Consider the following 17,030-nt stretch of genomic DNA (forward strand, 5'->3'; position numbering starts at 1 on the left):
ATAATAAAATAAATAAAATAAATAAAATAAATAAAATAAATAAAATAAATAAAATAAATAAAATAAATAAAATAAATAAAATAAATAAAATAAATAAAATAAATAAAATAAATAAAATAAATAAAATAATAAATAAAATAAATAAAATAAATAAAATAAATAAAATAAATAAAATAAATAAAATAATAAATAAAATAAAATAATAAAATAAAATAAAATATAAAAATAGAATAAAATAACATAAAATAACATAAAATAACAAAATAATAACATAAAATAACATAAAATAACATAAAATAACATAAAATAACATAGTTATGAGCTGCATCCTTGGAAATCTGAACCTAAATGGCACTACATTTCTTATTTCCAATGATAATTTATTTTTAATTTCTTTCTCTTCTCTTTTTTCTTTCTTTCTTGCATATCAACTTCCTGCCTTTTTTAATCACTTGGGTTTTTCCTCCTTTATAATCATTATGTTGTAGAGGCTCTGCCTTCTTTTGTGTTGGCTGCCTGCTCCCTTTCCTCTGCAGTTCCTGCACAACCCCCGAGAGAAGCAGACACTCTGCCAGTTTGCCTCCAGGATATATTTGTTGGAGCCACTCACATGCCATGCAAATTGTCTTCCGAAAGAAAAGGCAGATTCATCAGCCACCAGGATTGCCAGAGTCTTCTCTGACAGCTGATATCAGCTCAGCCTGTTAGTGCAGCCAATGGACAGAACCTGCACACAGGAAGACCTGGGTTGAGTCTTCTCCACGGGGAAGACTTTCACGACATCTCAATTTATGCAATAATTAATACTTCCAAATTTGCATGAGATCCTGGTCCTCTTTTCTCCCTTTTTTATTGAAATAAATAAAAAGACTGAGAAGCAGAGGAAAGGAAAGAAAAGATAGGAATATAAAAGAGGGGAATTATAAAAGGTACTGTAGGAAGTTAGCACCCACCCACCCATCTCCTAGAAAAATGAAATATCCTGGGAAATATTGAAAAGGCAGAATTTTATATTTCCCTGGATCAGAAATGGAGAAACATGTTTTTAGTCAGGCAACAGGCTCATTACTAATAGCCCCCACCTTTGTCAATGGGCCATTTGGGGCCCTGAGCTAGTCTACTCTACATAACAAAGATAGTATTAGCTTTCTATAGAACCTGACCACAAGGCATCTGGGCACTCAACCAAGCTTGGGACTCAAAAAGACAAACAACCTACAAGGTTAGCTAAGACACTGGGAGTATGACAACCAATCAGAATACATTACTTACATGGGAACAGGAAACAGAGAGATGGGGCCGAACAGAGAGTCTAAAAAACCCAGGAACTCTCAACAGGCCCCTTTTTTGTTTCCTTTTTTCTTTACCCAACATCTGGAAGCATATAATCCCCCTTTTCCGTTCAGGAACTCAAGCCATGTGATCCTGTCCACCATTAAACTATCTTTCCAAGCAGCCTCCATTTTTCCAGTGTCTTTTTCCCCACTTGGAACTCAACCCAGAAGGACATTTCTTACAACAGTACTTAGCAATTGGAAACAAGGAAATTGATAGGTACCAACAAACATACATACAGAGAAAGAGAGAGAGAAAGGGAGGGAGGGAAGGTGAGAGAGACAGACACAGAGACAGAGACAGAGAGACATGATTGCATAAGCATCTAAGTGCATAGAGGTATATCTCGACTTACAACGGAGCCCAAAATTTCTGTTGTAAAGCAAGACATTTGCGAAGTATCACTCCATGTTATGACCTTTCTTGCCACAGTTTTTCAGTGAATCACTGCAGTTGTTAACTTTGTAACAAGTTTGTTAAGTGAATAAGGTTTCCCCATTGACTTTGACCTTGGGGCATAGCAACTGTCTTAAATAAGAACCAGCTGCCAAGCATCTGAATTTTGATCACAGGGTTATGGGGAAGCTGCAAAGGTCGTAACTGTGAAAAATGGCCATGTCACTTTTTTCAGTACTGTTGTAACTTTGAACAGTCACTAAATGAACTGCTGTACATATATCTGTTTATCTATCTAGCAATCAATCATCTATCTACCTCAGAAATATAAATAGAAAAATCTGCAACTACCATATTCACATGTGATATTCCTACCCAGAAAACCCTTTTGTCGTTTTTTGGCTCTTTTATAGAAGACAGCTTGCCTGGTTGTTTATACTAATTAGCTGGCCTTATGTTGCCATTTTCCTGCCCTTCTTTCTTTCTTTTTTTTCAGCTGGGCCACATGGAGACTCTTGACACTGCCCAACATTTGAATTTGACTCCAGGCAAAGTAGCATAGAAGGTCTTTTCGTAGCAGTTGGAATTGTGGCAAATTTAAGCACATAGGAAAGCATCTTAAGTGAAGTTGGACTATGGTACCACCATTACTACTGTTGATGATGGGAGCAAATTTCCAGTATATCTAAAGGATACCATGTTGAGGAATATTGATCTAACTGGGATTTGTAACTTCATTTTGGACAAACACCTGCATATCTGCTTTGAGTGACCCGGAGGGAACAAACAGTGGAAAGGAAACAGTACCAATTGAGCAGGGCAAGGGGAAAAAATCTCATTGAATTTACAGTCGTTAAAATGAAATTAATTAATTACAGTCATTGTGTGTATTAAATACTTGGAAAGAACACCGTCTCCTCCTCTGTCATTTGAAAAAGTTCAACTTGGTGGCAATTTCTGAGGAACATCGGAGAGCAACTAGAAGCCGTGAGTCCTTGGTTGAACTCTGCATAAGGAGGATTCCATCATCCATGGTCCGTGCCTGACTTTTGTGTGGCATGTCACGCATGGGTGGGCTGCTGGGGATTCACATGATCCTCTAGCTAGGATTCTGCCCAGTTCGCCAATCTCCCAAATGCCACCCCTGGTTGACCACACCCACCCCTCCCCTCCCATGCCGCCGCTCCCAGGAGTATCAACACACCATCATGCCAGCTAAATCAGGCCTGCACGGAGGCTCAGAGAGAGGGGGAAATGGGCCTACCAGAGGTTCTGGAAGTCCAAAAACAGTCTTGTTTCTGGCTTCTGGAGGGGCCTCCGGAGCCCAGGGGAAGCAGTTTTCACCCTCCCGGAGGGCTTAGGAAAGCTTCTGGTGCTGGAGGAGGGCGAAAAACATTTAGCCACTACTTTGGTGGGGTCTGCATCCAAATTCCTTAGGAGCCACATGCAGGATTGAGTTGAGAAGTCCTTGATGTTCTCTGAGCTTGGGTGTTTTCTTGCAGATGTTTCATTATTCAAAACCAGGTAACATCAGCAGTGCTAAGATTGGGCTGTCAGGATGGGACTCACTCTGCCCTATGCCAACTGGCAGCCTTTGCCAGGTTTATCTGCTGCCCAGGCACTTCATCTCGAAAACTTTTGCTGTGCCACCGAGCTTCAGTCTCACCCAGATTCCAGTTCCAGTTTTATAATTGTGCATTCAAATCCTATCTGATCTGGAATCTGATCTTCGGTTATTAGCTTGTTTCTGGAGCAACAAAAACTAGTGCAAGCTGAATTTTTTTAAATTTTAAGTATTTTTAAAAAAAAAACAGGAAGGAGAAAGATTACTTCTTTATGTACTGCAAGAGTAGAGATGGAATCCTGTCAGCCTCTCCTTTGTGCTCCAGAGCTGTTTCCCCAAGGCTGATTTTATTTCCGAGGACGAGAGCAGGAGGACGCAGCCCAGACCCAGCACCGAAGAAGCTTCCATAAAAGATGCATGGGACGAGGTCATTCTGAACGTGCCCTCTCTGTCTCTCTTGGGACCGGGTTAACTTGGCACTTAAGTGTCTTGAGTGGAGTATTAGGCAATCTTCATTACCACACGGGGCTCGCCTAACCTCTCAAAAGCAGAAGAACCTTTCAAAATGTAATAGATTAATAATGGTTGCCCTTTGTTTAAACCAAAGACGCAGACAAAGTGTCTCCAAGCCTACAATGTTTTTGAGTGACACATCCCTCCTGAGTCTCAGCCAAGCTGTTCTCACTAAATGGCTCTTTTTGTAATTTGTTCTCAGGGTGGAGTCAACATGCGCAAGGCAAAGGCCCACATGCCATTTGGGGACTGCATTGTGCAGGACACCAGCCTGGCTGGAGCTCCTGGAGTCTGTCAGTGGAGCCATCAGAAAGCCCTCGTGTGCATCTATGTGGCTGATGCTTTCCTGAGATTGGGGCAAACACTCTCAGAGCAGTAATGGAATCAGTGTTCCTTTTGTGGACGAAACAGAAGTTGGAATAGAAATAGGATAGGAATAAGAATAGGCATAGGCTGGAATAGAATAGAATAGAATAGAATAGAATAGAATAGAATAGAATAGAATAGAATAGAATAGAATAGAATAGACAGTGTTGAAAGGGACCTTGAAGGTCTTCTAGTCCAACCTCCTGCTCAGGCAGGAAAACCTATACCATTTCAGGCAGATGGTTGGCCAATTGCTTCTTTAAAACTTCCAGAGTTGGGGAATTTAAATTTCTGGAGGCAAGTTGTTCCACTGGTTAATTGTTCTAACTGTCAGAAAATTCCTCCTTATTTCTCTCCTTCATTAGTTTCCACCCATTGCTTGTTGTTCTGCCCTCAGGTGCCTTGGAAAATAGTTTGACTCTCTCTTCTTTGTGGCAGCCCCTGAGATATTGGAACACTGCTATCATGTCTCCCTAGTCCTTCTTTTCATTAAACTAGACATACCCAGTTCCTGCAACTGTTCTTCATATGTTTTAGTCTCCAGTCCCCTAATCATCTTTCTTGCTCTTTCTAGAGTCTCCATATGTTTTTTACATGGTGGCGACCAAAACTGAATGCCGTATTCCAAGTGTGGCCTTACCAAGGACTTATAAAGTGGTATTAATACTTCACATGATCTTGATTCCAGAACTGTGGAACTGTTCTGGAACTTTGTTGGCTTTTTTTGGCAGCTGCTGCACACTGCTGGCTCATATTTAAGTCATTGTCCACTAGGACTCCAAAATCCCTCTCACAGTTACTATTATTGAGTGAGGTACCACCTATACTGTACCTGTGCATTTGATATCCAGAAGTTCACGATCTTCTCGAAAGATAGGGAAGAATACAAAGCTCTTTGCGCAATGGGGTTAGGCAAGCTTGCACTTTGCTAAGCTGGTAGTGGCAGCAGAACTGTTTCAAGAAGATCTTCTGATACCACCCCCATGGGTCCATCACCCTTCGTACTGCATTTATTTATTAGATTTCTATCCCACCAAACCCTTCTCCTTCCTGTTTTCCCATGGATAGGTAAGGCTGAGAGAGATTCCATCCATGAACCCCAGCCCTCCTAGGTCCCAAGGCCAGCATCTGATCTACTTCACGGTAATGGCATACATGACCCTTTCTCAAACTTTCCCAAACAAATATGCATATATGGAATCATTGAGATAGAGGGACCCCTTTATACCATTAAGTGTAGCTTCTGATTGTACATATCAAAGGAAGTGAAGCCCCCCCATCCTTCTGGGCATATTGCTAGCACAACGTGCAACAGCCATTTTAGAAAGTCATGGCTTTCTGCTGTAGCTTTGCGTCTCTCATCAGCAGAATGTTGCATCAAAATGTCAGTGCTGTGGATCAGATAGAAGGCAGCCCTCTGAACCCCAAACATCCCAAATTGTGCTGGTTTTTTGTTTGTTTAGTAGAGTGGTTTTTGGCATGGAGAGCAAAACAAGTCCTACCATTTCCACCCTATCAGTCTTGATGACAACACTGGAAACATTCCCTGCAGCCCAGTGGTGGGTTTCCATTTATTTTACTACCGGTTTTTATTTTACTGCACATGCGCAAAAGCCTCTGGGTCAGTGGGCAGAACCTCCTGCCGCCCACCACTAACCTTTCTCCCGATCTGAGCCGAACTGGCAGAAACCGACCTCTGCTGCAGCGCTTAGAAACCGAAAGAAAAAAGAAAGGAAGAAGCTGCCAAACTCTGCCCAGCACATTGTCAGAAAGTAAAAAAAGGGGGGGAGCACACACAATTGCAAAAAAAAAGTTTACAAAGACCATTAGCTGCCTTTAAGAGCACTTCAATCAGCTTTCTCAGAAGTAAGTCATCCTGACTCAGAATTCATTCTTTTATAGTCCTTACTCATTAGGCGGGCATGAAGATGGTTAAACTAACACAGACCTTTGCCACAACTAGGCAAGTTACTGGCTTTATCACTACAATACGTCTTTAGATGATGTGGGTTACTTATTCTGTTTCCTGGAATGCTTCTTGCAAGCTAGCAAACCAGATACTCCTCCATAACAGTTAAATACATTGTTTTATTATTCATTGAGCTTAACTGTTGTTTATTGTACATAGCATATGATAGACCAACATTGCATGATTAAGCTGGTGAAAGAATTGCCAAATGTTACAGTGAAAACAGCCTGGGTGGGGAACTCCCATATTTTTTTTCCATGTATAAATGAATACTGTTGTGTATGTGGACAAAAGGATCGTCTCTTGGGATAGAGACTTCTATCTTCTGCTGGACAGAATTGAGAGAGGGGGGGAGGGAAGGGGAAGGGAAGGAGAAGAGGGAGGGAGGGAGAAAGGAAAGCAGGCAGGCAGGCACAATGCCACATTATAGCCTAAGCTGCTTTCTTCCCAATGACCAACGAAATCAATCCTTCAAAGTGGCAAACCAGTCACCATGGGACATTGGATAGGCTTCTCTTTGCTACCAAGAAGAGAATTCCAGGCTTAGGTCAGTCACAAAATGTAGGCTTAGTCACCTATCCAGTGTAGAAATTCTCAATTTAATAGCTAAGCAGAATTTCATGGAAGCGAAGGCCTACTTGTATCTTATAGCCATCCCTCTGAGGTCAAACTTTGCAAATTCTTTCTGGTAGTTCATGGCTTAAAAGACTCTCATGCCAAGCTTCATATTGTCAAAACAATGACTGTGGGGTTTTCTCACTGTTATTATTGTGGGCTTGTTTGTTTTGGGTTTTGTGGTGGTAGGGAGTTTATGGATTTTGTTTCTATATCCTCTACTGATTCTGGGTTCCTGTAGTCTCCAGTTCCTGCATCTAGCATGTAGATATGAGTTTTCAATATTATATGAGCAATGCAGGAAGAAGCTATAATTTAACTCTTGCCATGCTGCAAATATAGAATGAAATTCAGCTCAAACATTTGCTTGCTTTGCCATTGACTTTGACTTTGAATGTGATATTTCGAATCTAAAATCCAAAAGGCATATGAAATGCCTCCATGTTAGCACCATGAAATTGTATTGCAGTAGTGATTAAAATATTGTATCAAAGGTTTTGTACATTGCTAAGCAATTTGTGTCCTGAATATTTTTATATTCACTTTATTAATATTTATTATTTGACACAAGTTGTCCTCACTTATTGGCCACAGTTGGAACTGGCATCTCACTAAATGTCACAGTCACTAAGTGAAAAATTATGTATGTGCCCCCACTTAGGTGGATTCCTAATAGTTCAGCTGAAATAGTAGTGGTTTGGTCTGCCACACCCCCAAACCAGTTCTCCCGGGGATGCCATAGGTGCCATCATCTTGTTCTTTGATTCTGCGCATGCACAGAACAATTTTTATTCCACTGTGCATGCGTGCGCATCGTGCATCAAGCACACACGCATAGCGCAGCCACAAGCAAACCGGCATCAGTGACTGCCAGAACCCACCCCTGTCCCAGACTTATAATTTTCTCTTCCATTTCTACTGTTAAGTAAATCAATTTGGCTGTTATTATGTGACTCTTACTTACAATTTCCTACCTGCACTCTCCATTAATTCTCTGTGAGTTCCTGTATTGTATTTATGACTTTTGTCTAGGATTTTTACAGGGAGAACATAAACTCTTGGCCCCATATTAGTTTCCCTGATTATTATTGCAAATAGACTGGGCAGGGAGATAGCCACTTCGTTAAGCTTACCCACCCAGATCCCTAATTAAAGGAGGAAATATCTAAACATCTGCATATTTTCACCAATTTTTTGTCATTTTGATGAAACAGAACTTTCTTTGGAATTTCTTTCTGAGAAGAGAATTTAGGTGAAATTTTCCTCGACTGGATATCGGCCCCTTGGCTCTTTTTTTTTTCATTGGAGACTGGATTAAAGATAGCAAGCAAGAGATTTATTTCAGTATTTCTCAACCTGGGCAATTTGAAGATGTGTGGATTTCAACTCCCACCATTCCCCAGCCAGCTTTGCTACGGACTTCAATTCCCAGAATTCTGCCCAGATTGAAAAAATTATTTTGTTTCTCTATCTCTGGTCTGATTTCCTCTTATCAGAAGATACTTGGGCCTTCAGCCTACTTCCCACAAAAATAATAATAATAATATTTATCTTCCCTCACAACTAGGCTGCAAAGATATATTTTTTTCAATTACATTAGACACTTTCTTAATAAACTTTCCTTTCTGGTGTTTCTTAAAGTATCTGTTTTTAGCTGTTTTAATGGCCCTGATTCTATCTGTGCATCTATGTTTTGCTGGAGCTGGAGCAAAATGGTGCAGAGTTGTTCTAAAAGGCGCCATGAGAAACAATGGGTTTAGTTTACATTGGCAATTGGGGTGGGGTGGGGGTGATCCCAATAGAAAGAGCTGTTTTTCAATAACTGTAGCAGAAAAAAAGTTGCTGTGGGATTCTTCTTCCACACTAAAGATCTTTAAACAGAAGCTGGATGGCCAGTTGTTAAGGTTGTTAAGGTTGTTGTAGTAGTGGGGTCCTGCACTGAGTAGGGAATAGAGGATTGTACTAGGACCATGATGGCAAACCTATGTCACGTGTAGCTATCTCTCCGGGCACGCAAGCGGTCGTCTGTTGCTCTTCCGGGTTCTGGTGCGCCAGCCAGCTAATCTTCATGCGTACAGGAGCGCTGGATACTGGAAGATCCGCTGCCCGATGCACATGCATGCACCGGGCGGCTGTTCTTCTGGTTTTCAGAACACACAATGGGTGATTGAGCACCGGGTGGCTGCTGTTCTGGTTTTTGACCAGCTGGTTTTTGCATGTGCATATGTGCCAGAAACCGGAAGACCAGGGAAACTAGACGTGCAGCTGCCTGGTGTGTATGCGCGTGCTGGGAAGATTATCTTCCAGTTTCAGGCACGTGCGGACTTCCGTTTTGACACTTGGTGCCGAAAAGTTTCACCGACACTGTCCTAGGATCCAGTGGTAGGTTTCAAAAAATTTTGGAACTTACTCTGTGGATGTGGCCTCCTTTGTGGGAGTGGCTTGCCGGCCATGTGACCTGGTGGGAGTGGCTTGCCGGCATGTGTTTTCTCTCTCTCTCTCTCTCTCTCTCTCTCACTCTCTCTCTCTCTCTCTCTTTCCTTTCTTCCTTTTGTCTCTCTGTCCCTTTTTTCTTTTTTTCTTTCATCTCTCTCTCACTCTTTTTCTTTCTTTTTTCTTTTTCTTTATTTCTTCCTTTCTTTCTCTTTCTCTCTCTCTCTGTGTCAGTCTGTCTATCTGTGTGTGTGTGGCAGTGGTGGGTTTCAAAAAATTTTGGAACCTCTTCTGTAGGTGTGGCCTGCTTTCCGGGTCCACTGGTGGAACCTCTTCTAACCGGTTTGGTAGATTTGACGAACCGGTTCTACCAAATAGGTGCGAACTGGTAGGAACCCACCTCTGCTAGGATCTTCCAATCTATACATGCTCTATGCAATGTATGAACTGAAGGATTCTAACCCAGATTCTGTCAAAAAAATTCCCTGCAGTGATAAGATGGCCAAAAAGTACAGGTAGTCCTTGACTTACAACCATAACATAACACAGCCTGCCCATTACAGTCATAAATCATGACAGTCATAATACAGGTCATCATATTTTATGACCTTCTTTGTGCCACTCATTAAGTGAACCACCATGATTCTAGGTGAATCTTGGTTCATTAAGTGAACACCAAAGTTGTTAAGTGTTTGTTATGGCAGGTTTTTGCTAAAAACTAGAACTTTGGTTTTCAGCAAAAACATTTTAATTTTTTGGGAAGGAGGAGCCAATGTCACGACGAGATGATTGCGTGGTCTCAATGCTCTGAGACCACAGCCAACACTTTTGCCACTGGGTGGTCCAAACGGACCTAAATCGTCCCAAAGAGACAGTAAACAGGAAGAATAAATCTTGCTGATCTCGGAGATATCGCAAAATCCTTGAAAGAAGCAAGAGAAGTTTTTCAAGGCAGTGACAAAAAATCCAGCCATGGCTGACAAAGTCAAGGCGACTCCAAAATGGAAGGATACAGAAAGAGAATGTGTTTTCAGCTGGTGAGGAATTTTTATTGTTTTAAAAAAGAGACTGCCTATAAAAACTCAAAAACCAAGATAAATTAAAGAATAGAAGAATCAAGCGGCGGAATTAAATTTGGAATGGTTTTGGATAGTGGTTATCTTACTTTTTAAATGTTATTTTCATGGATTGAATCTATGCAAACCTTTTGAAACAAATGGATTAAGTTTTCTTCTTCTACCTTCTCTTTGTGACTCTCTGTAATTTACAGACTAAAGTTTTCCTCTTTTATTGCTGTGGGCATTTTTCTAATTCATTTAAAAATTGGACCTCTTTTTCTAATTTGAAATACAAAAAAGATACAAAAAGAAACTCTTTAATAGTGTCTCCGCTCCAGAGGCTGGGAGCTTTTGTTGATCGGAGTTTTGTGTATTCAAAACTGAACTTTTTTCTTTCTTTCACGGATTCCTTTGACTTGGCACCACAAGGTTTTACTGTTTGGCTACAGACTGATAAGAGTGCACAGATGTCCCTTTGAAGTATGTTTTCGACCAGAGAGAAGTAAGAGCAGCGTTCTTTGTGAATCTATGCTTTAATTTTGTTGGTCTTTCAAGCTAGAGTAGCTGTGTTTGTCAGAATGACACAATCCCAAGAAAAAGTAGAGGTCTTGACTTTGCAAAATATATTTTCAGAACTACAGAAATTATCAAATATAGTAGAAAAAAACTGGAATATCTAGAGCACATAACAAGAAAATATGATGAAAAAATTGAAAATGTTCATCAAATGCAAAATGGGGTGATTGAAACTCAAAAAACCGAAGTGGAAAATGAATATAAAGAGACTAAACCTGCTGATATCTATGGTAATTGGTTTGTTCCTGAAAATGGAAAGAATGGAATACAGAAAGAGGAATTAAATGGAGAGGAAATCTATTTCAAAGGTCAAGGTATAGAAGAAGATAAAATTAAAGAACATATGGACCAGTGACATGCAGTCAGGGGAGGCAGGGCCTCACCACTGTCATCATGAAAAGAAAAGAAAATTAAAAGAAAAAAAGCTGAAGTAGTTGCTGCCAGAGTCACAGTGGATGACTCTGCTTAGTGCTTAACTGTTTTAAAAAGCCTCTAAAAAAGTGCCCTCTACAGGAGGAGGCGGGGGAACCATATGCCTCATTTAGTCTATCTTTATGATCACTCAAGCAGAGTTAAGCAAAGGTTAAAAGCCAAAAAATTCCTTATGTAGATGAGGCACGTGGTTCTCCTGCCTCCTCCTGTAGAGGGCTCTTTTTTTAGAGGCTTTTTTAAGCAGAGTCATCCATTGGAGACTCTGGCAGCAGCTAACCCAGCCTGACCTCAGCAGCTCTTGCCTTTTTCCTTTTATATTTTTACATTTTCATCATGGCAGGCAAGAGCAGAATTGAAATCCTCTGTGAAACAGCTGGAAAAGGTATGTGGGTCGGAGGGAGGGAGAGGAATTCAAAATTAATGCAATTTGTAAGTAATTGTATTATTGTAAGTAGTGTGTGTGTGTGTGTGTGTGTGTGTGTGTGTGTGTGTGTGTGTGTGTGTGTGTTTACCCACCTCTGCTGGCGCGTGGGCTGGCACGTTTTTTAATGTCGGACCTAGCAGCAGGGCTTTTGGACATAGCGGCAGGGCTTTTGGACATAGCGGCAGGGCTTTTGGACATAGCAGCAGGGCTTCTGGATGCCCCAGCACTGTGTCCACCATAGAGGCAGGACACCTCTATGTCGGACACAGCACCGGGGTGGCGGGGCGGCTTTGCCTCTTGAAAGCTCTTGAAAGCTCTGCTGTGGGCGAAAGAAAGTGCTTTAATCAGTGGGGTGCCAGGGGAGAGGAGAGAATGCTCAGGTATTCCCTCCTCTCCCCCGGAATCCCACTGACTAAAGCACTTTCTTTCGCCTGCCTGAGCTCTGCTGCAGGCGAAAGAAAGTGCTTTAATCAGCACTTTCTTAATCAGTGGGGTGCCAGGGGAGAGGACTGCCTCACCAGCCATAAACCTCACCACACATCACTGCTATGGACTTAAAGAAAGAATTTCCATTGGCAAAAGTATTGATAACACTGCTGCCAATCAAAGACAAACTGAATCAGGAAACAGAAAGAGGGCATCAAGATTATATGAGAGATCTTATAAGCAAGGAGTTGCTAAGAGAAGTCCATACAAAGCTGATCAAGAAGATGATTAGAGGATTGGTACAACAAATGGCAGAAGATATGAGATTGTTTTGTTACTGGAAAGATACATGTTGCTAGATGGAAGAATATAACTTAAAACTAGTTAAACAGTGAAATTTAGTGATAATAGATATAGTTAAATAAATAATTGATAATGATAATAATGTATACAATGTGTAGTGTTATGATAACTAATAATTGGATATGAATACTGAATGGTACCCATGAAAGGAAGATTAAAAATCCTTTTGGATTATATACAAAGGTTAATAAAAAAGAACTAAGTTAGATATTGTTAAGTTTTGATTATTAGGGGGGAAATGTTATAATATAGAATATAGTCAAATAAAGGAGTGATAATGATGACAACCTATATATATGTATGAGTATAATCCACATGGTGCCTCCACTCGGTGCCATCTGGAAAGTTGACCCTGTAAGAACAGGGATCAGTTACTGTGGTGACGGTGGCAGGCACCCACCTCGGATCCCCCGAAAAACTCCTGGTCCATACAAGGTCCCCGTCCCTGAAAATGTGGGGAGGCTGTTGCCAGGCTGTTCCCCAGAGTAGAGAGGGTGGAATCTATCCAGGGTAGTCCGCAGGCGCCGGCCCATCAGCAGCTCAGCAGGGCTCTTGTGGGAGATAGGGCAAGGGGTGGAATGCTGACCCAAGAGGTAAGCGGCCACCCTTGCCAGCCAGTCACCTCGATCCATTCTGCCCAACACCTCTTTGGCCGAGAGGACCGCTCGTTCCACCCGGCCATTACCGGCCGGATGGTAAGGGGCGACGGGTGCATGGCGGATGCCCTACATGGCCAGGAACTCCTGGAAAATCGTGGACGCTAACTGTAGTCCATTGTCCGACACGACAATGTCTGGCAAGCCATGGGTGGCGAATAGGCACCACAAAGCCCGCACGGTGCTTTCTGCTGTGGTGGACGACATTAGGACGAGTTCCACCCAGCGAGAGTAAGCATCCATGACCACCAGGAATACCTGGCCGTGGAAGGGGCCCACGAAGTCCAGATGCAAATCTCGACCAGGGTCCCCTAGGCACCTCCCACTCCTGGGGGGGAGCAGCTGATGGAGCAGGGCATGACAGTTGGCATGGGTAGCAACGGGCCACCAAGGCTGCTATCTCATCGTCCAAGTGGGGCCACCAGACATAGCTGCGGGCGAGCGCCTTCATGCGCGCTATGCCCGGGTGGTACCCATGGAGGCGAGTAAGCACCTGATGGCAGAGAGACAGGGGAATAATGACCCTATCCCCCCACAGAAGGCACCCACTGTGTTTAGACAGATCCAACTGGTGGGTTTTGAGAGGGCGGAAGTCCTCCAAAACCCTGCCTGTGGGCCAACCCCTCAGGACCCATGCCATGACCTGGGACAGGATAGGGTCGGCTCTGGTGTGAGTCGCCACGTCAGTGGCTGTCAGTGGCAGATCCAGGGAAGTGATATATAGGATCGATAAGCAAGGAACTGTCATTGGGTCAGAGATGGGGAGGGGGCAGCGGCTGAGGGCATCAGCATGCCCCAGCTGCTTGCCTGGACGGTATTTCAGTGTATACAAGTACGCTGCTAGGAACTCCATCCAGTGGGTTATCCGAGGGGAGAGAATGATGCAACCATAGTCTTGTCCACTCCTAGATCTCCATGTAAAGATTAAGTCAGCAGCAAGGGAAAAATAGTATTTGGAGGAAAAAACTTGAACTTAATAGAGAGTCCCGTGCCACCAAGGCACAGAGTGTGGTCGTTCCAATAAAATGTTCTGCCAGTTAGTCCAGCACTCAATCCAAGCTTGCTACATGATGATGAGTGGTTTTGGGATTGATTCAGCAATGGATTTGTGAGGCAGCACATTGGTCCCATTGAGGTGGAGTTCATCATTCACAATGACATCTTCCCCCAACACAGTGACATTCTCCATCCGCACCCATTGTCCCACAGAGGAGCTCCACCCAACAATGCAGGATTCAAGCCAAGAGTGGGAACGGATGCGTGATCCCTTTAGAACAGTGCAACGCTTGATCCGAACACCATCCTCTACCACAACTCCTGCCCCAATTGTGACATTGGGATTAATACTGCAGTTTGATCCAATCTTGGCACTTGGGTCCACTAGTACGTTCCCCATACAGCCTAATCAGGCTGCTTCAGGTGTAAATATTGTAGATATAGGCACATGCCAGTAAGGAAATCTTTTGGCTGCCCATTGTTCATCCAGAACCCATGTAATTCCATAGCATAGAGTTGTCCTACCTCTCCCATTACTGGAAATATTTCTTTCTCAATTGAGGTAGGACGCAGCTGAATGCGCTTTAATACACTTGGATTTAAGATGTACATCCCAGAATTGATTTTATTGGAAACAAAAACCTGAGGTTTCTCCACAAAGCAATGAATGATTCCAGTATCTTCCTCACACACTACTACACCACATTTGGAAGGTTCTTCCACTTTTGTCACTCAAAGGTGCCTTCTTTTCCATGATGCCTGTGAAAGTGTACCATGTCTGTGAAGGGAAAATCACAGATCACATCGCTATTGAGTACAAAATATGGTTCTGAATTTTCAGCCAAAAGCTCCTGTGCCAGTGCCAGTGGGCCAGCTGTGCCCAGTGGTTCCTTCTCATGTGACAGAGAAATCTGAATGCCCAACCTTTGCTCTTGTTCTTTCATCTCCTTCTCCAGTAGTTCTGACATATAGCTCACAGCAAGGATCACATGATTAACACCCGCCTTTACTAAGGCCTCCACCTGGTGCAACAGGATGGGCTTGTTACAGAATTCGACCAGGGGCTTATGGATGCTGGGGGTTAGGGGGTCGCAGCCGAGTGCCGTAGCCCCCCACCAGGATCAGCGCCTTCATCTTGACCTCCGGCTCCTGGTTCCAGCCAACTCAGAGACTCCTCCCCGCTCGTGGGAGCCAAAACCCACGTCCACGGCATCGAAGGTGGGATGAGACGTGAGGCGGCTGAGATAAGTTGAACAGTGGTTTATTGCAAACAGAGCAATGAACTATATACAAGCGGAATTCAGCACCTCGCCCTGCTTGACAGCTATTTATACGGAGCTGTCAAGCACAGCGACCAATGGGAGTGCTCCTGGCAACCCGCGCTCAGCCAGCCGCGCTTTAGCCAATCAGGCGTGGCTTGGCTGTTGCCGGCTGTCAGTCGTAAGTCGAGGACCTGTGGCCAGTCATAAGTCGAAGACTTTAGGACCGGTCACAGGTCGAGGACTTTAGGAGCGGTCGCAGGTCGAGGACTTAGCAAAATCGAGCTTGGCACCCCTGTACTAGGGGAAACTCAAATGTTATTTTCAAGCCCACTGATTAAAGTAGAACATCAGAGGCCTCTTTTGCAGGGAAGCAAAATGTTGAGAAATTGCTTAGCTTGAATATGTGGCTGCCTGGGCTATTCAGAGACTTAAAAAAAAATATCTTCCAATTTTATGCAACCAATGAATCTGTCTTTCCAGAGACTTGGGATATTTATCTAAGATAGTGAGTGTCCAGCAAAATTGAGCCTTACGCTAAGATAAGCATTTTCCTTCAATACATAGTTCTGGTGTGGGTAAGTGATTATATTAGACTGGGAAAAATTACCTGCATCATCTTTCCAAGGCATCTAAATTTGGTCTTTAAGTGGAATGCACCGCCCTTTTATTGATTACATATGTATTCGAAGCTGCTTACTGACAGTTCAGCCAGGCTGGGGGCAAAGATATCAACCGCCCCTACAGGCTCAGTAGCAGGTTAGCCTTTGAAGCTTTTGTTTGGCCAGAGATGCAGTTATCACTGACCTTGACAGAAAACATTTCAGAGTACACACAGAGAGACATTCAGGGTCTGTGCACACAAGCTTGCCTTCCGTAACCTCAGAAACACAAGCAGAGCAGAATTATGGTAAGTGTATAAACAAGGAGGTCACAAGGTTAATGTCTACTTAAGCCATTCCTGAAAATACCCATCAAACAGGAAAACTGGCAGATTGCATGGAGGTCCCCTAAGAGCAAAATCAAGGCAAACAAACCAAACGAAAGTTTAATACCCCTTCTTATATTTTCTTCCAAAATGTATACCTATTTTTTTTTATTTTAAATTGTTAAAAGATTAAAATAACAGCCCAGGAATCTTTGATCTAGTTTCATGTACTTCTAAAATGCTTTCAAATCCATCTGTTCACATGTTGTATTTGAATAAAACAGATTTGGCTGAGGTGTCAACAGCTAGAGGGTATATGAAATTAGCATTGGGCTAATGTCTGTAACATTATCTGGAATTGGCATAATTGCAGGCTTTCCCAAAAACTCTTAATAACAGTGGAGAAGAAACTTGCTTAGTTCATATTTAAATGCAAACTAACTGTGCATTTTTCAACCAACACAGGAATCAAAGAATAAATTACCTTTGATATTCCCTCTTCTCATTCCCTCTGTAATGCAATTTACTCGTCCAAGGAGGAAGCCTGCACAAACATGCATAATGTCCTGAAAGTAATGTGCAAAAACCACATTAGACTGGGAAGTATTTGCAATATATATATATATATATATATATATGTTATATATATATAACAAAAATATGTCTGGAAGAAAATGCTTCCAAACACTATTTATTTATTTTTGAATGCTTTTAAGCGGCT

The 17,030-nt window shown here is 42.5% G+C and overlaps 1 pseudogene; it reads right to left on the reverse strand.

The window, feature by feature from the left end:
- Nucleotides 1-14,043: 14,043 nt before the first annotated feature.
- On the reverse strand, nt 14,044-15,298 carry LOC106554782 (mannose-1-phosphate guanyltransferase beta-A pseudogene; annotated as a pseudogene).
- Nucleotides 15,299-17,030: the final 1,732 nt, after the last annotated feature.

Source organism: Thamnophis sirtalis, unplaced genomic scaffold, assembly GCF_051295495.1.
Source record: "Thamnophis sirtalis isolate CommonGarterSnake01/CBP01778 unplaced genomic scaffold, rThaSir2_p1.2 scaffold_4, whole genome shotgun sequence".
In the NCBI taxonomy this organism is placed as follows: domain Eukaryota; kingdom Metazoa; phylum Chordata; class Lepidosauria; order Squamata; family Natricidae; genus Thamnophis; species Thamnophis sirtalis.